This window comes from Dioscorea cayenensis, chromosome 9, assembly GCF_009730915.1.
Source record: "Dioscorea cayenensis subsp. rotundata cultivar TDr96_F1 chromosome 9, TDr96_F1_v2_PseudoChromosome.rev07_lg8_w22 25.fasta, whole genome shotgun sequence".
Lineage (NCBI taxonomy): Eukaryota > Viridiplantae > Streptophyta > Magnoliopsida > Dioscoreales > Dioscoreaceae > Dioscorea > Dioscorea cayenensis.
The window spans coordinates 11,087,846-11,104,843 of NC_052479.1; the positions used below are offsets into that span (position 1 = coordinate 11,087,846).

The following is a 16,998-nucleotide window of genomic DNA, read 5'->3' on the forward strand; positions in this document are numbered from 1 at the left end:
CCCTTCGATCGCGATGCGAATCTTACTATCTGACACAGTCCAACTTCTCCCTGCTAACCTACAACTAAAGCACCATGACTCTTTCATTCCGAATTGCGGCCGAGGGCATTCCATCGGAAAGGACCCATCACACACCCTAACTCCACGAAGAGATGGAATAGATAGGCACCGTTGACCCTACGATTAGTCCTTGCTAGTAGGACAAGACATACCTATTGCACTTGTGAAAATGCAAGACAAAAGAAAAAACTGTAAGTTTTCATGCCTAGTCTTTATAGATTTATTTTTTCATATCTACATAAAGTGGTGTGAAGGCTGATGAAGAAAAGTTAAAAGGCGACCCCCAAGAGTGTTACAGACATACGGAGTTTCCAAGGACTTGCCACCTTCTTTCTATCGGCGGTTCATCAGGTCAGTAGCCTGATAGCTCTAGTTACCAACTTCTTGAAGCAACAGCGATTCGAATTGACACAAACAAGAAGCTAATGAGTGCTTCAAACTGATCAAGCATAACTTGACCGAGTCTCAGAAAAAGATTATACAAACGATCATACCAACATTTTTTCTTGCTCATCTATTAGAAGAAGAAGGGGGTATTGTAAAAAGAATGATCATTCAACAGCTCTCATCTATCTCATATGTAGGAAGCAGCTATTGGCTTCCAAGACTAGAAAGGACAAGGGAGTTCTCGAAAAGAAAGCAAAACCGAGAGAAGAAAGTGAATGAAATGGAATCTTTGTTTTTCCAGTGACGAGACGATCAAAGATAGATACGTTGGTCTTGAAAGCCCCTACACTTTTAAATATAAAGTTGTTGATGATAGGGCCTAATTCAATGGAAAGACCAGAAGGAAGGGGAGATAAGATGGATGTCCTACCAACTCAGCTAACCCCTACTTAGTTCCCCAAAACTAGTAAGTCCGGTGTGAGGCTATCAAACTCCCTCGGTTACTTTACCAACTTGATGTAACCAACTTCCTGAAAGTGCGAGAGGCTCGAGGAAAGTTTCTTTCTAGTTTGGATATTGAGACGAGTCAGGCTCAGTGAAAGCCCTGGAGAAAGCTATTCTACCCTTTTCTTATAGCATAGCTGCTACTTCACTTTACTGCTGCTACTTTAGGCTCTACTAAATTGTACTGTATGGAGTCAAGTAGCTTTCCGTACATTACTCAACTGGTTGGATATTAGGGTCATTTGCTCACTTGAAAATTGCCCAATTTAGTAAGTTGGGAAGAGGTATTCTCCTATCGTTTTCCCGAAATCGTCTTTCCCTCACCTAGCTGCCCTATCTTATAAGTTTGAAGCAAGAGAAGTCAGAAAGGAAGGGACATAATAGGTAGTTAACAGAGGAAGAGAGTGGTAAAGACAAGAAAAGAGAAAGAAAGCCTAAAGCCTTGAACTGGAATTGAAAAAAGAGCTGTTTCACTTCATTAGTCTCTTAAAGTCAAGGTCAAAGATCACAGTAGTCTAAAGCTGAAAACTAAAAAACCCAGAAGGAATTGAATGACTTATCCTTCTATGTTAAGCCCTGGCAGTAGTTCTGTGGACGTGTACTCGCTAACACAGTTTTAGCCTCTTTCCCCACGGCTGGTTGTCCCTAATATAACAATAGAGTCTGTCGGGGGATAACAAGACCAAGAAGATCAGTTCAAGGAGTGTTTCACTGAGACCAAAGGATCCTCTACCAGTGCCGGTCGCTACTACTCCCTCAACGAAACCACTTTATGCTCGGGATGTCCTAGCCAGTGAGGGACTAGCCCTGCGCGTCTTGGCGTGGTTGAACGAATGACTGACTCATTAGTGCTTTTGGTTAGACCTATCTAAAGTTCCCTTCGGGGAATCACTTAGTGATTAGTACTCTTTCTAGTGGGTCAAAACTCACTGTTCTAAAAAAAAAGCCAAGGCTTATCATCAAGTTCAAGGCGAGGGATTAGACTGACCGAAAAAAATGTATTTGCATACCGAAACAGTTTTCTGACTGAATAGAGTGGAACGCTGCCCCTCAGGGGGTAAACTGTGTAAAGCTCTCCCCTTCTTTCTTTTAACATGAGACTCATTCTGATACCTGTAAGATCTGCAAACCTTTTTTTTAAAGGCCCCTAATCTCTCAAAGGCCTGTTCTAGATCGATAAGTACTTAACAATCTTAACTCGGATCCCTACTTTTTTTTCCTGCCTGTTAACCCCTTTCTTTTTTCTTTATAGTACCGGTCCTTTAACCAACCGGAAGATGAGGAATATCCAATCCAACCAAAAGAGCTTTTAATAAGCTCCTATACTCTTCATGCACCTCTTTTCCCATATGAGCCTACCATCGGAAATCTTCTAGTTGCATGATGAGAGATGAAAATTCCCCAGCGCTTTGGTCCATGAGATGCCTTATCTCTATGGCATTAAATCCATCATTGGGAAGGAAATTCAATGAACCCACAAGAGTAGGCTTAGGCTTTTTAGTTGGGCTAATGAAAAGTAGTAGGGCTAACCAGGGATTCATTTTTCCTTGAGGCTTGTGGTAGTCTAGTCTCCCCTTTTTGGGTTCTTAGGGGTGTGGAAGGAAGATTTTTTCCCTTCTCTATGCCTGCGTCAACCATGATTGGTCTCCTAGAAACTAGATAAAGAGTCAGAGAATTGGGAAGGTATAACGAGGTTTGTATCATGAAGAAGAAAGGAACTAGGGAGCTGAGATAGGGAACCGTAACTGCATGATGGTAGGAGAGGCTTGGACAGACATACAGCTTGGCTTAATAAGCCAAGAGCAAGCAACATTTTTTTTCTTTTTTCATTCAAGTGGTTATTTCAGTCATGATAGCACTTCTAGCTAGTTTTTCTTTTATTCTCCTATAAGCCAGGAAGAGGAAAACCTGAAAAAGTGTGACTTTTCATGTACAAAGAAGGTTACGTTTGACTACGGCACGCATGACGCATGGTTTACAATCGCAAATGCCTTAGCATACAGCGAGTTATATAGAAAGCATGAACCACCTCGAACTCGCTTAATCGATGGTTCTACGTAATTAGTAGGATCGAGTTGCTACCCTAATCTAAGTGAGTTGTGAACTAAAAGATGCAGTGCACGAGTTATTTTAGTAAGGAACTAGTAGGCATGTACTTATGTCAATGAGTGAGAAACGGTAGTAGTAGATTGAGTTAAAGAGTTTGATCTTCCCCAAAAAGGGATATAGGGGGATAAGGGTCCTTTCTTTTTGTTGTTGCACTTTGAAATAAGGTTGTGTCCTATTCTCGAGAGAGGAGGAGTTACCTAAAGGATTAGTTCAGTCGAGTCTAGTTAACTCGACGACTAACACTGAATAACGCACGAGCTTTCCTTGACTATAGCACGAGTAGAGTCTTGTATAGCTCGATAAGAGGAACTACTTAACTTGACAATAGCTCGACTAGGTCGCTTCGCTTCAAATAATAAAATATCTCATTTCTTGTATTTATAGTGTATTTTATTACTTGTAATTGAGTCTGAGTAGTAGTAGTTGTATTTGAGTTAAAGAGGTTGCTATCTCCCGAGTGAGCTCGCTTCATAGAGACTTACCGATACTCACGACCTTCTGACTTACCGACAACAACTGTCACCATCCGTACCGCTTCAGCCAGCTGCTAGCTGGTCTCACTGCCGCTCTTTGGTCATTCTCGATTCAACTGCCCCGTCTGCTTCCAACCGCTTCCTCTTTCTTTCTTGTCGCTTTTCATACCGCTAAGGCTACGAGGAAACATTGATGGAATTCTTCCACCGACTTGAGATTTTTCTTTGAAAACTAGAACTTGAAGATCCGACCAATGGAGATGGGAAGAGAAGAGCGACAATCAATAAGATAACCGTCAATAAAGATACTAAGATGAGGATTTCTTTGATGACAATGTTGGAGATAAAGATCAATGTGCTGTGCTCATCGAGAACAAAGCCTTTACTGGATGTGGCAGTAGAAGGAGAGAGTGGAAGCTTATCTTCGACTATTGGGAGAGAAGTGTTTTTTCTTTATTTGTCTTTGTGCTGGTCTATGCACTCGAAATTCTCTTTAGTGGCTTTCTTGGTATGAATCAATCCATGCGAGTAGTGATTCCAAGCGGTCTTCTAGATAGAGTTCCTTCCTGAATCCAATCCCTCAGATCTAGGTTTCGGCTTGAAGCTTGGAAGGGCAAGAAGATTGGAGAGGTCTAACCAAAGGGTAAAGGAGGACTCTAAACTTGACTTTAAGAATTTCGAGTCTGATTGGATAAGAGGATTAATTCAATAGAACTCTAACTAAACCCCTTTTTCTTTTTTTTCCTAATTCAACCTGGAGCCTATGAGAATGCTGAACTCTTCCTTGAGTTCTTTTTTTCCAGCCCGGCCTCGAGAGGCGGCTGCTTACGGGGAAGTGCGGGAGAGGGGAAGAGCGAAGCTCCAACCTCCGCGCCGAGCCGCAACCTAAGCGCTGGTTCTATCCCGGCCAAGCAAAGCCGTGGAACCCCAGTGAGAAGAGGGAAAGAAAGATCAAGGGAAGAAGCGGGGTAGAGGAATTGGTCAACTCATCGGGGCTCATGACACGAATCTGCAGGTTGGAATCACGTCCCTCGCCTAATCACGTTAGGCTGCTGGGGAGGTTCGATTGCATCGATCTTGAATAACTCAGGGCTACAGCAATGTCTTCCGGGCTGAGTCAATCTTGGAAAACAGGCAACAAGCTATACGTGGTCTCTTGATCACAGTCCGACCTGCTTTTCTCTATCTGCTTCTAACCTGCTCCCAGCCAGATTTCATCTAAAGTCTTCTGGCCGAGGCTAGCGAAAGGTGGCTTAGTCATGCCAAAATTTATTGTCTCAGGGGACATAGTCATTGGCTGGTATAGAGGGTGAGGATATATCTGCATCCTTACCTTCATAGGAGCTATATTTTGTAATATGCTGTTTTTTTCTGTGTTGCTTTGTACATCTCGGGGATGAATTGGTCACACCCTCTTAACCTCTCAGGATAGTCAAGCGTTGTGTCTGAATTTTATTAAGAGGCTCTCATAACTTGATCTGTAAAAAGAACCCATTCTTCTCCTCCTTCTGATATGTGGGTTTAGCGTTTCCAGGTAATGTCATCTGTCCTCAGGTCTACTCATTGCTTCCTTTTCTTTCAACAGGAAGACGTCTACCCACTTGGTCAATAGACTCTCTTGGTGACCCAGCAAGAGACGGCGAAAAAGCCGTTGCGCTCTCGCTTTAGTTTTTCAGCTGGCACAAGGCTCGAGAAAGAGAAGGCTCAAAAATGAGTTTTCCTTTAGACATTCAATCGTTTGTTTTTAGAGCAAGAATCAACAAAGTCTGCTTAGCTAGCTGTCAACTCCTAGAGTTCATTTCCCCGATTCCTGGTTCACTAATGATTTTATGTAAATGGCAGGAGTCCAGAGCAAAGGCCACATATAAAAGAAATAAGATGGAATTGCCAGTTCTTTCAGGTGACATCCCCTTTCATAGACTATTTCATCAGGCACTTGACTTTTCTATGCTGCGACTATGGTAATAAGCGCCAGACCATGTTTTTTGTTTTTCCTGAAAGCGTTTGAAACCTGCTTTAGGATTTGATCGGTGACTATATTCACTTGCTTGCTTTATCTTTAGTTTAAATAGTATATTTTAGGATTTTTTTCAGATGCACGATTCGCCTGCAAAATTTCTTCTGACCAATCTTTCTTGATCTAGGATCATGACTGATCAGTGCTACACAACCCAAGTCTAAGTCCGTCTGTCATTGCCCAGAATGGCATTGCGTTAGAGACCGTCATCATGAAAATCAAGTCTTTTCCTACTTTTGATCGGGAAGGGCATGCGTATAGCGCATAATAGTAGTAGTATAGTGGTTCTTACAGTTCATTGCTGGGTGGATGATCATATGCTTCTTATTGGGGTGTCCATTTGGATAATCATATAGACTAGTACCTACCATTTCATGAGCTAACATTTTTGTTAGTGTTTAGCGGGTTCCATTCTCTTACCTATTCAAGGTACTTTTACTCTTTTGAGACAAAATATACTGGGAGTTCTTCTTTTCATTTTTATTTGAGAAGGCTTTCTCAATTATGATAAGATTAAATCAATCTTTAACTAATGAAATACGGGATTGAGTATAGAACTATACATACAGTTCACTCTATTTACTAATATAGTCAGTCGGCTGTTAGGATGGGATTTTCATGAATAGCAAGATGAGCTTGACTTGATTGAGTTGCATGATGGAATATCCTAGTTAGTTGCAAGCAAGTAGAGTAGTCAAGCCAGAAGAGCAGTTCTGTGAAAGCCAGCCATAATAGTGAAAGCAGCGCCGAGGGAGCCAGTAGTCTCAAGTTTCGGAGCATATTACTGGAGGAAAAACCTCAATGAAACCTCTACTTCTTGCCAAAACCCCTCAATTGGCTTCACCTATCCTTGAAGATGAATGAAAAATGAAAGTTTAGGGGGGGTCCTCAGCCACAATGGAAGCAGTAGCTAGAGCTCATCCAAAAGCCTAGAAAAAGATCTAAAGCTTACTCGACTAAACATCCTAATTCACCTTCGGAAAGGAAGGCCCTCTCTTTCTATATTTTTGGGTAGTTGGAAAAGAAAGTGAAAAAAAAATGACAATGACTATGTCAAGGCGTGGTGGACTTTTAGTCATATAGAGGAGATATGGTTTTTAATCCTCTCTTCGTCACAACATCCTACAAAAGTCAGTGGAAGGAGATCAATCCAGCTTGCTCACACAAGATGGAGCTGAAGTTCAATTTGGAAACGAAATGAAGGGATAAAGATAAAAAAGCAAGATGATCAGCTACGAAACTCCCTCTACAGATGATTAGTTAAGCACCTCTTCATTTGGGGGATCGGCTTCGCCAAAGGGCCTCATCTTTAGAAAGAAAGCCCACCTCGTCCCTTTCACTCTATCCTGTCTGAAACTTCCTCTCTCTCCACAGTAGGTAAAGTCTTGCTCATGTTCGTGACATGCGATCTTTTCTTTCTTCATCATCCTTCTTCAGTAAGAGGGTTTCCTTTCCAAGAGCAGTAATCGTGAGAGCGGATTTTGAGTGCGGGAAAGGCTCATTAGAGAATCTCGGAATTGGATCAAGATCCCGGCTCTCCCTGATCGACCAAAGGTTTGGCTCGATTCTCCATTTAATTATAATTGCAAAAAAAAAGATGGATTTCACCTTGCTTTCTCTAAGGAGAAAGATTGATGAGAAAGGTATTATGCCCTTCCGGCGGGATCTTTTATAAAATAAATAATAAAAGGTGCAAATCACTAGAATTTTGAGGCTTTCATGGAGTCTTGGATCCTGCTGTGCGTGCTTCAATTGGTCTTTCTCTTCCCTAAGAACTCTACTTCCTCCCTAGGGGTGTTTGGGGGTGAATCTACATCATCAGCTATGTTAGTTGGAGATTTCCACCATAGGATCGCTAGCCTATCCTCCGTATGGTTCGTGGTCAAAGAAATTTCCTGGATCGACAAGCGTGGCTACAACCTCGGTTCGAAGAAGCATGATGGAAGCCATTGGCTATGCATAGACTATCGAGCCCTAAACAAGGTGATCATCAAGAATAAGTACCCCATCCCTCTCATAGCGGATTTGTTCGACCTGGGGCGCGATATTTCTCCAAGTTGGACCTACGATCGGGGTACTACCAAGTGCGGATCTCCGAGGAGACGAGGCCAAAAGACAACGTGCGTGACGCGGTACGGAGCTTACGAATTTCTCGTAATGCCCTTCGGCTTGACTAACGCCCCGGCCACGTTCTGCACCTTTATGAAAAAATTGTTCTATCCTTACTTGGATAGGTTCGTTGTAGTGTACTTCTATTACATTTTTTTCTATAGCAAGACAAAGGAGGAGCATGCCCAACATCTAAGTACTAAGGGCGAACTCCCTCTATGTAAAGTAAAGAGAGAGAAGTGCTCCTTCGCCCGACAGGAGGTGTCCTTCCTTGGGCACTGGATCAAGGATGGAACGAGTTGGATGGATGAGGGCAAGGTGCAGGCTATCAAAGAATGGGAGACCCCAAAAACAAGCCACAAGACTTAAAACAAGCTGTGATAGAGGAGCCTGAGACTACCGGATCACAGCAAACTTGAAGAAGTGCACACCGATGCATCAGACTACGCGATCGGGGGAGTGCAAAGAGTAATATGTCATCAGCATAAGCCACATTAGTGAGGGTCCTATTGTCTTGATCAATCCTGATTCCTCTTATGAGTTTAGTCTGACTTGCCTTAACTTGAAGAGGAGATCCGAAAGAACTTTACTGTGTAAAAGGACGGGGACAAAGGATCGCCTTGTCTAATTCCCCATTTAGGAGTAAGCCATCGAGTCATATAACCATTGATAAGAAAGATGTAACGAACAGTGGAGATGCAAGTATAAATCCAGTTGCAAAAAAGAGGATAAAAACCATAACCCAGCATCAGCTGCCTAATGAGATCCTACGGAACCCCATCATAGCCCTTAGAAAGATTAATTTCAAAGGCCATCATAGAGTTCCTACCCCTGGCTCTATGAATGGAATGCATGATCTCCTGAGTGAGAATGATATTATCGTTAATGGATCTGTGGGGAAGGAAGGCAAACTGTTTTTCAGTAATCAGAGTTTGAAGAGAGAGGTTAAAGCGAGAAGATAAGATCTTATAAATAATCTTGTAGCAAAAGTTACATAGGTAAATGGCCTATAATCTTTGATCTCAGACACATTACAAGAAAAAAAGGAGATGGCCAGATTTGCGTGCTACGTTGTATTCATCGGTAGACATCTGGTCATTTTTTTGACATGGGAGAAATTAGACTTTGACTTGCAAGTAAAGTAATATGGATATCTGATAAGTTCTTGTGCGATATGAATGTGAAGCGTTCATTCCTTATGTTGAGCATTACTTTTCTCGGGTTTTTACACTAATATGTGTGTTTTTATGTTACTTTCGTGCATGTAGGGTTGTGAGGCCGAGTATGAAGGAAAGAAGCCAATGTGGATCATAATGCACCGATTTTGGAGGAAATCTTGCTAAGGTTCAAACGCGAAGACATAGGGTGGGTGTGAGATGCTAGAGTGTGTGCCAACCTTCTCGTATTCTAGTTGGCACATCCATTTGGAGGGGCACAAGGGCAGTCACACTCGAGCATTCGACTTATGCACATAGAACAAGAGCTCCACCAACTTGTCTATCATTGAAGAAGCAAGTGATCCACGACGTGAACGTGTGCCCATTTGCGTTACCTCGATGAAAGTATAGATTCGGGAAGCTATTCAGGCCGGATACTACAGCAGGCACTGTAGCAAGGTAATGTAGCAGCACTGTTCATAGCCGGCCGAGAAAACAGGAATTCAGAGAATCCACACGGGCGTATGGAAATTATCCACACCCGTGTGGAAATTCCACATGGGCTTGTGAAAAATCCACAGGCCCGTGTAGTCGCCTCGACTCAAACTCTATTTAAAGCTGATTCAGCCCCGATTTCAGCATTCTTTTCTCCATCTTTTCCCCAACTTGAGAGAGGGCTTTGGCAAGGGCTTTGAGGGTTATTGGCTAGGGTTTTGGAGAAGTTCTATGGTTCCAACATCGCGCGTCATTTGGAAGAAGGTTATTGGTAGAGCTTTCGTCCGCACTTATCCGGTGAGGTGTTTCCTAGGCCGGACAAAGGATCCCTTACAACGAGTAGAGGACTCACCCCAAGACCATCAACACGACATTCAAGGTGGTTTTTCTATGGATTCATTGCTTTTACATTCTATTTCTTTGATTGTACTTAGCTTCATGGAGAGCTAAACCCCTAGTGGGTACTTGGGTATTTTTGAACCCTAGGATGTATTCGTTTCATTAAATATCTTTATTATGCGTTCAATTAATTGATGTTTATTGTGAGTTCCAACCTTGAATGCTTGATTGTATGAACATTTCCCCTAGAGTGACACTAGGGTTGAGAGTTCTCGTTGGTAACCTTGTGAGTGAGTGACACACCACGAGCGTTAGAGAAAGCTAGGTTGGAGAGGGTTGAGAGGGTGAATCGAGAGGTATAGTAGCATCCCCTTTCTCCTCCGACATGATAGATTGTACCTCCGTTTCTCAAGTTCTTTGCGGCCATAATAGAGTGAATGGTCTAAGGGATGAACTTCCGCTGGGGCTTAGTTGCACATGCAATGGAGTGAAGCGTTGAGGTGATCTTAGTATCTAGGGCTTAATCGTGGTTAGGGACCTTCCACTTGGACCAAAGGGTTAGGTCTATAATTAGGAAGAGATTTATCACTTGGAATCCCTAGAGCTCATTGCAACTCTATGCGAATGCGAGGTGTTCAGATTGTTCGATTTATCCTCCGGGACATATATAGAGTTAGGCATAGTTGACCTTAGATTTGGGACTATGTAATGAAGGATTTCCACGACTCACTATTGCATTGATTAGGAAGCATAAGAGAGGGTTCTTGCACTTGAAGCGATAGTCCTAGCCGAAGCATTATCCGTGTACCCCATCTTTATCGATTACCTTACCTTCTCCTTTACTCGTGCTCTCTTACTTGTTGATTTTACTTGTGAGAATTGAATCATTGTCACACTTATCACTATTGATTTTTCATATAGCTAAGAAGCGGATTGAGTGTTTTTATTCCCTAGTCCATGTGGATTCGATACCTACTCATCCGGGATTATTACTTCGACAAACCCGTGCACTTGCGGGATATATGCAAAGGGACCTTGTCAAGTTTTTTTGGCACCGTTGCCGGGAGTAGGCGTTTAGAGATACTTTGCACTTTGTTTTTCTTAGCTATTTCACCATACATTCTATTTCCTATCTTCTTATTTGATCATCGTTCTGATTTTTTTTCTTTCTTTCTTTTTGGGTGCAGCTCCAGGTTATGACCTGAGGGAATCCCTTAATATTGGTTGCAGCTCCAGAAAAAAATGGAAAGAGCCTGTACAAGAACAGTCTAACTTAGCTGATTTGGAAGTTGAAGGATCTGAAAACATGGCGAACGTAATGAGCAACAGCTGAACATTATCCGATTATGCCGGACCTTCTGTGTTGGGGATACAATCAAGTATTGTGCGTCCCCCGATTACATGCTCGAACTTTGAGTTGAAGCCGTAGATCATCCACATGTTGCGAGAATCCACACAGTTCAACGGTTTGGCCGATAAGGATCCAAACAGTCATATAGAGAGTTTTCTCGAGGTTTGTGATATGCTGAAGAAAAACGGAGTGACGGATGATGCCGTCAAGTTGAGAGGCTTCCCATTTTCCCTAAAGGGAAGAGCGAAGCAGTGGCTACACTCATTACCTAGAGCATCGATTACCACATTGGAGGAGATGGTAGAAGCTTTTCTTGCCTGTTATTTTCCTCTCGGAAAATCTGCAAAGCTTAGGAATGAGGTCTCATCCTTTGTTAAGTTGGAATTGGAGTCTCTATTTGAGACATGGGTAAGGTTCATGGAGCTCCTGAGAAAGTGCCCTCAACACTGATTCCCGGAGTGGATGATTGTCCAAACCTTTTATAATGGTTTGAACCCGAGTACAAGGCAACTCTTGGATGCGGCAGCAGGAGGTACCTTAGGTAGCAAGACCCCCGATGAGGCTCGGCAGTTAAATGAAGAAATGGGGTTAAACAGCTACCAATGGAACATTAGGGAGAAGAAAAAAGTGGCCGGTCTCCATGAAATAGATGAGGTAACTTCATTAGCGGCTCAAGTGGAGAGTTTGAGTAAGAAGTTAGATATTCTAACTTCAAATAGAGTGGCAGCCGTGACTAATTGCAACGGGTGTGGTGGAGGACATGCTCCTTCCGATTGCCGATCTCTATCGGTGATGTTTCTTCGGTGGAAAACGTTGATTTTGTAGGTAATGGCATGAGACCTCAAGGAAACCCATATAGCAATACCTACAATTCGGGTTGGAAGAATCATCCAAAGTTCTCATGTAGTAATCAAGGTCCACAAAAGGCCATGGGGCCACCAGGTTTCTAACAACAACAACAACAAGCCCCTCAGGTGAAAAACAGAGTCTTAGGTTTGGAAACCCGAATGACTGACTTAGATAAGCACTTGGCTAGATTTGTACAATCTGCAAATACAAGGTTTGAATCAGTCGAGGCTACACTTCGCAACCACAGCGCTTCTTTGCATAACCTTGAAATCAGGTGTGGCAAATTGCGAAGTCTCTCTCTAAAAGGCCACATGGAAGCTTGCCGAGCAATACAGAGACCAACCCTAGAGAGCATGTGAAGGCGATCACTTTGAGAAGTGGTCGTGAGGTTGAAGGTAGGCTTCTGAGTGAGAAGCCAAAAGAACACGTACCCGAGGTTATAGAGGTAGAAGATGGGACGACCAAAGAGAAGGAGGTGGCACCCACACCTTTTAAGCCAAGAATCCCTATCCCTCTAGATTGAAAAATGACCAAGGAGATGAATAGTACAAGAAGTTCCTGAGTTTGTTCAAGCAGCTCCACATCAATATTCCTTTTGTTGAGGCATTGGCCCAAATGCCTAAGTATGCGAAGTTCTTGAAAGACTTGTTGACTAATAAGAGAAAGTTGGAGGAAAGTGCTTCAGTGATTTTAGATGCTTCATGCTCGGCGGTATTGCAAAAGAACATGGCGAACAAGAAGAAAGACCCGGGAAGCTTCATCATTCCGTGTAATATTAGCAATTTAGGTGAGGAAATGGCATTGGCGGACTCAGGGGCTAGTATCAACGTCATGCCATACACTTTCTTTCAAAAGCTAGGCTTGGGCAAGCCTAGGCCTACTCGGATGACTTTGCAAATAGCGGACAGAACAGTGCGACATCTGAGAGGCATCATTGAAGACGTGCTTGTCAAGGTGGACAAGTACATTTTTCCGGTTGACTTTGTAGTGCTAGATGTCGATGAGGATGCGGATGTACCCTTGATACTTGGGAGACCATTCTCACGGACTTCCAAAGCATTGATTGACATGGATGGCGGAGAGCTCACATTGAGAGTTGTCGATGACAAGCTCACATACCGCCTTGCTGAAGCCATGCGGCATTCTCTTAATTTTGATGATACTTTATACTTTCTAGACACTACTGATGAGATTGTTGATGAATACATGCAGGAAATGTTCAATCCGGACCCATACGAGGGTTAGTTCAACCAAGAGGAGGATTATGAAGAAGTAATGATGCTTGGTGTGACGGAAGAAGTACCATCTACCCCGGGGATCTTGAAGAAGGTGCAATGGAAAATGAAGAGGGCTAGGAGACGCCACCGGAAACACTCTAATTCTGTTGGAGATGTACGTGAACCGAAGAAGTTGGATGAATCATTGTTAGGTGGCCGGAAGCCCGATAATTCACCTTCTACCCTCAAGAGACTTTACACATCATGCTTTCAAGCCATGGGTAAGAGGGCAACTTTCATTCATGAACCCCCGTGAGGTAAGACAAGGTACGTCAAGCTTAGTGACATTAAACAAGCGCTTCTTGGGAGGCAACCCAAGTGTTTACTGTTTTCTTATCTTCTACTTTAGTTTCTTTGCATGAATAAATTGTTAAGTGTTGGTGTCTTGATTTTTAGATGCTTGTACTGAGATTTCCTTGTGAACTGTGAATATTCATCAGGTGTTTTCATGTGGAATTGGCGAAGTTATATCGCTTTGAGCTTTATTCCATGTTTTTTTCTCACTGGGTAAAATTTGCATACTAGGCGGGTGCTCGAGTGTGTAAACATGTTTAGAAACTTTCTGCAGAGCCTGCAGGTTTTTCTAAGGCATCCAGTGAAAATGCACGGGCGTGTGGAATTTCCACATGCCCGTGGAATTGTATTGTGAGCTCAACCAGAGAAGGCACAGGGGCGTGCGGCTGCCCCTGTGAATGACCATGCGACTATCACACGCCCGTGGGTAATTTCCGCGCAGGGCGTATGAATTCTCGCAGAGTTGGGCGGATTATCCCGAGAGCACACAGGGGCGTGCACTCGCCCCTGTGGGCGACCTTGTGAACCACACATAGGCGTGGGTAAGTTCCACACGTCCAGGCCCGTGCGGAATTTAAGCACGGGCGTGTAGAACACTTGGCATTTTTCTCGGATGTCCAGGGAAGCCACAGGGGCGTGCGGTTACCACTGTGAGTCGGGCGCACGGGCATGGGTATTTTCCGCATGCCCGTGTGAATGCACAGAATTCCTAGAGATGCGATTTTTTCCTTAAAAACTTTGTGAACCGTCTCATTCCTCATCTCCAGTCGCCTAAAAACTACTTCTGATCATCTTCTCGATCGATCAACGTTGTTTTGGAGGATTTTTTTGTCGCATATCATGCCGATTTTCAGAGTTTTCGCGTTTATTTCATCGGTAACCTTTTTTCCTCGCCAACTCTTTTTTTTCATGGATTAAATGTCTTCATGAGCACGAATTTTCATTTAAAAATGCATGGTGCATGTTTAGAAAGCGTCTAGACGCGGTTTTAAGTTGAATTCTTTAGAATTTTTGTGCACCCGTGCTTGTTTTTCATGCCCTGCAAGTCCACACGGGCGTGGGTGATTTCCACAAGCCTGTGTGGAATTCTGCAATATACTGTTTTTGAGCTTCTTTGATCGTTTTCCTATTTTTGTCTTCCAGATATGGCAACTCGAGTGAGGAAGAATGAAGTTAAGCGTCTCAGAGTGACCCCACCCCGAGCCCAATACACATGGATTTCTCAAATCCCGAGCATCAGACTCGATTTGAGAAACTTTCAGCACTTGGTTTTGGTCAGACTCATTTTGTGGATTTGCAAGTGCTAAGAGATATTCAGCGGGGTGACGAGTTAGCTGATGAGATTGATGAGATTCTAGCGAGAGGGAAGTCGGAGGAGACTATCGACGATCGCTGAGCCGACCTACGCGCATTGACGCTTGAGTTTTTAGCGTCTCTTGAGTTTTATCGGATGCATGGGAGATTTGACACTACGAAGGCTATATAGTTTCGGGCATTCGGATATTCATTTTCCATGAGTGTCATTGAGTTTTCGATTTGGATGGGCCTGTACGATGTTGCGTATACAGGTACAATGGAGTATGGACAGTTACCTGCGAATTTTCCAGTATCAGTAACTCCACATCATGTGTATAGGATTCTGGGTGGCCATGGGGAGTATGAACCGGGGATGTCGAAGGCCACTAGCCTACAACGGTTGAGCTACAAGTATTTGCACGCGGTTATCAGCAGGTCTATATCAGGTCGAGCCGATAACACAACTGCTCTCGACCCAGTGTGATTTACTCTTTATATACTCCATGGACCTGCAATGTGCCGATTCACTTGGGACGATATTAGCGGATATTCGAAGTACCGTGGTCGAGTCCCGAGAGTGGGTTTATTATTTGTTGGCCCTTACATCACCAGGGTCATCTTGGGAATGGGTTTGGGGGATGCTTTATATGGTGCAGAGAGGACATTTGTGCCTACCCCTCTTGTGTTTGAGACGATCAGGATGATCGGGTTGGTACGGAGATATGGGCCAGGGGTCTATATTATTTCTACAGATACAAGGGTTAAATGGATGGAGATCTCAATCAGTAAAAGTGGGGTATTCGGGCAATGCTCCCCTAGGATTCAGTATTAGGTAAACCGAATAAGCAAAGTGTTTCTATGATGAGTAAGTTAAGTCATGGAAATACAAATATAATTGGATCCGGCCTCCCGATCACCAATACTAGGTCCCAGTGGAGAAATCGCTCAATCTCAACACCTCACACCACATATGACTGCAAAGCACTCTAGGGATTCCAAGAGTTGTATCCGATTCCTAAAGATTGATCCAACCCTAATTCCCGGCGAAGGATCCTAACCCCCTACAAGGTCCCGGCAGAGAAATCTCTCAATCTCATGCCTAACACCAAATATGGTTGCATAGAGCTTAAGGAACGGAGATAGAATACACTCAATCAGAAGGGAGAGGGGACACTCCACTATCTCATGACTCACCCTCTCAACACTCTTTAACCTTGAAGTTCTAACTCTAATGGAGACCTCTCTCACATCAAAGTAACAAATCATGCAAATCCAATCAACCACAAGGATTAATTAAACAAGCAAGCAATGAGAATACAAGATTAAAACTTAATCAAACTAGGATTAAATAGAAACACTAAGAAAATCGACAAAAGATGAGAATCCTAGGGTTCACAAGCTCAAATATCCTCTAGGGTTTTAGCTCTCCATGGAGCAACATACAAAACACACCATCAATGAATAAAAGTACATTAAAACTATAGAAATAAACCCCCTTATATATGAACTGATGGCCTTAATGGAGAGCTTCAACATCTTAAAGGACCCACTCCGAAGCTAGGTTCACCGGTGGCTTCCTTAATGCTATGATGGAGGAGGAATCGATCAAAGTTAGTGAAGAAGCACCTCCAAAGCCGCAAAGACCTCCTCTCCAAACCCTAGCCATCTCATCCCTCAAGAGCCGCACAAAAGATCCGAAAGAACAGGGCAAAACGGCTATTTATAGGCCTTAGATCGCGTCTGTCACGTACCCCCACGCGCCCGTGTGGATTTTCCAAGCGGCCGCGTGGGCTGCAGAAATTTTCACGCGGGCGCGTGGAATTTCCACTCGTGCGCGTGAACATTAATTTTGCTACAGTAAAGTTGCTATAGTACTTTTCACAAACCACGGTCCAAACACTCTTCTCTTGAGGCCACATGTCCGGGCACACGTTCATATGGTAGGCTATAGAACTTTTCTTCATCGACGTATCTTCGAGAGGTCTTGCAATCTTCACAAAGAGAAGGAACATGAAGATGTGGCTGCCTTTGTGCCCTTCCAACTAGTAAATTGACTTGAATCTTCTTGGAAGTTGGCACACATCTCCACGTTTATGAACTCCTCTTGTGTCTTGGTCCTTGAATTGAACAAGGACTCCGAACATTGTGTCTTTATAGCCCATCTTTGCTTCCTTTTTACCCTTCAAGGCATTCACAACCTATATGCATAAAAGAACACCAAATACACAATATGAGACATAAACCATGGTAAAAATCATGCTCTATGCATGTAAAACATATA

The 16,998-nt window shown here is 43.3% G+C and overlaps 1 non-coding gene across 1 annotated transcript; it reads right to left on the reverse strand.

The window, feature by feature from the left end:
- Positions 1 to 11,346: 11,346 nt before the first annotated feature.
- On the reverse strand, positions 11,347 to 11,453 carry LOC120269813. Its single transcript, XR_005539447.1, has one exon. It is a non-coding gene; the product is annotated as a small nucleolar RNA R71 (small nucleolar RNA).
- Between the last annotated feature and the right edge of the window lie 5,545 nt (positions 11,454 to 16,998).